The sequence below is a fragment of the Parasteatoda tepidariorum genome, chromosome 1 (genome assembly GCF_043381705.1).
Source record: "Parasteatoda tepidariorum isolate YZ-2023 chromosome 1, CAS_Ptep_4.0, whole genome shotgun sequence".
Classification (NCBI taxonomy): Eukaryota; Metazoa; Arthropoda; class Arachnida; order Araneae; family Theridiidae; genus Parasteatoda; species Parasteatoda tepidariorum.
Window position 1 is genome coordinate 104,300,298 of NC_092204.1, and position 3,435 is coordinate 104,303,732.

The window sequence follows — 3,435 nt, forward strand, 5'->3', positions numbered from 1 at the left end:
CTTTTTTAATAAGCTAAAAATTGTTGTTATTTATACTTTTGTAAGTTATTATTTATAATTATTAAGTTTTTATCAATAAATGTTTAAATCTGTGGGAACCAAAGGGAAATAAAAAATTATCTTGTAATTTTTTTTTAAAACTCAGAATCTTGACTTTTTAATTCCTAATTACTACAGATTTTTAAAATTAAAAATGATAATTATAATTTTATAAATTTTTAATTTTTGGAAATATTTTACTTTTAATTTTTTAAGTACAATAAATACAATAAATTTTTTATTATAACAATAAATACCAAAATTGTTCTACTGTAACAATAAATTTTTTTAGAGATTTTTATTAAGTACTTTTTACAATAAATTTTTTATTATAGCAATAAATACAANATAATTATAATTTTATAAATTTGTAATTTTTGGAAATATTTTACTTTTAATTTTTTAAGTACAATAAATACAATAAATTTTTTATTATAACAATAAATACCAAAATTGTTCTACTGTAACAATAAATTTTTTTAGAGATTTTTATTAAGTACTTTTTAAAAAAAATAAAGAACTTTATTTTTTACTTTGTGGTTCTTTTTCCAAAATATGTACACTAATTCATATAATACGAAGAGTAAGGAAAATTTATTTTACTAATCACTGTAATTTATTTTAAATAAATATAAATATGAATGAAAATAAAGAAAAAAATAATTTGCAAATGTTTCGTCCGCATGTAATGCACTACCGTGAAAGGTATATAGTAACAAAGAGTACGAAGATTTAAATCGGAATCTTCGATTGTTGAAGATAGAGTAACTTCTGCCTGATTACGATGAATGATTAATTTTACAGTTTTAAATTTGTTGAACTTAAAGAAACTTGATAAATTTTTGTTGTTGTTTTCTTTATAATTTTCTTTAAAAAAAAATGATAGAAACTATTTTAACAGTGCATTTGTCACATAAAAAGTAAGTTTTATATACTAAAAAACTACAAATAGGTAACAAAATGAAATTTTATTTGTAACAATTTTCGCTAGATAGCAACACCATCAGTTGACGGCTTCGAAAGTTGCGCAGGACTTTCTTACAATGAAGGTAAAAAAAAAATGAAAAAAAAGAGGCTTTTTAGAGAGTCTAATTTAGTGGCGCCATCTCTCTTCGAAGAGTTTACTAGAAATTATTTGTTGTAATACCCTTATTTCATTGATAGAGTGATAATATAATTTATTTCACGCGATATAATGAAATTGGTTGACATTAATTAACAGCTTACAGACCACCAACATTAAACATAGTCCAATAAATTTTTAAAACTATCATTTCTTTCCTTAAAATTTCTTTTTTAAGATATTAAAAAGAAACAACTCTTTTATGCCATAACTTTTTAGAATTTCTGAAGAAGAAAAGAAATAAAATATATTTTAGTTTTAAAGGTTGGCACATAGAATTTTGAAAACAATAATTGACATGCAGGAAATTTAAAGTCTTTTAAAGCTTTTTTTATCGATATCTTGTGGTATTTTAAAGTGCATTAGAAATTCTTTTGGCGCACATTAAGTCAAACCTGTAACACCGGTGATTTTATGTATTAATCTATGTAATCTTCATATTTTCTGATTTAAATTAACTATTCAAATTATGCATATATATATACATTTTTCTGTTAAATATCTTGTGATTAAGAGACTAGTGGAGGGGATATGTGGGGCAACGGCTTACCGCATCTTTTTTTTCTCGATAAAATTCAAACTCTTTGTCATTTTTGTAGTTTTAGGAGTTATAAAATTTTAAATTCATGACATTTTTTAATAAAGTGCAAAAATGAGAAAACTTGTTGAAAGTATTGATATAGTTTCTTAGCACAGACTCCTTGAATTTTTCTTAATATAACTTCGAAGCAAAAATGAGATAAAAACAAAAGCATGTTTTGTGCTAGGCTTTTTTAGCTTCAAATTATACTATGAATTCAAATTAAATGTGAAGAAACTTACTTCAAAGGGGTTTTAATAAATAAATTTTGAAACAAAAAATCGTATAAGAATTCCCATGCGCTATTTTAAATAAATAAATAAAACAAAAGAGTAATTTTTGATTAGGCGGGTGCAAGAAAATTGTACACGCTTTTTAAATTTTTTTTATTTCAAAAGTTCTTTTAATTTAATTTAATTTTTACGCGTTTAAAAAATAATTGAAATAAAAAAAAGTTGGTGGAAGTTCACATTTCTTATCGGCTTTTCACTTGCGCCTAGCTGATCTTTAAGTAATTCTTCTTCTTCTTCTTCAGTAATAAAGTCTTCAATCAAAACAACACACAATTTGAATGTTTTTTGAGTTTTCCTTCTGAAAAGTTTGCCACTAATACATTGTGTTTGTTCTAGCAAATTATTTAACGAAGTTAATTTTGTAGGTCAAGAAGATTACCTTCCTTAAAACTCTACAGATGACGACACCATATAATATAATACATAATTTGTTTTCTTACTCATTTTCCCAGCTTGTTTTAAATTTTAGAGAGATTTATAATTTTAAGATTTCTTCTTATTTGTTTTCACGTACTTAGAGAGTTTATTTATCATAAAATAATTTAACGTCTATAAATAGTTCCAGTTAAAAAGAAAAATATCACTTTTCACATCCTCACCACTAAAACACTTCTTGTGGTGCCATCTACTCAAATCTAACAAAACAATTAAATTGTAAAGTTTATAAGTTTATCTTAGGAACTCTACGCTTATGATCTTATAAGAAAAATTCATAATAGAAATATTCTAGTCATAACTTTTTTTTCAATCACCGTAAAATTTGGACTTTATTCCTATATTCTTGAATCTTGAAAACCTATGCAGTACTTACAAACTTTATGCTTATGATTAGGACTGGGCGATATAAGAAATTTTATATCGTGATGCATCGTCAGTTTTGCATCGCCAGTGTCCCCCTCCCCAAACTCTTGGGCGCATTCTTGGACAAATTCTAAACCCCCCCAAACTATCCTTTTATTTAGTGTAAAAACTCCCCCCCCTCAAGCTTTAAGTGGGCGCATCGTGCGCCCACCTCCCCCCATGGTGGGGGCCCCTGTGCATCGCGATACAGTATTTTTGAAATTCATTTACTTATAAGGCGCAGAAAGTCGGATTTCTATCAAAACTTCATACTCAGATAGATTTAAATCAATTTATGAATTTGATGTATAAGTTTTGTTTAAGAAAGATATTAATGTTATATTTTCTAAAAATGATCGCACGAATAACGAAAGATTTCTTAGTTTAAAAATAAATAAAATTGAAATTTATCAATATATTTACCTGACAATATAGAAAGAAAATTTAAAAAATAAGTTCGTCAAAAATTATTCGTATGGTTAAAACGAAGTGCTAAATAAATTAAACAAAAAAAAAAAAAAAAAAAAAAAAAAAAAAAAAAAAAAAAAAAAAAAAAAAAA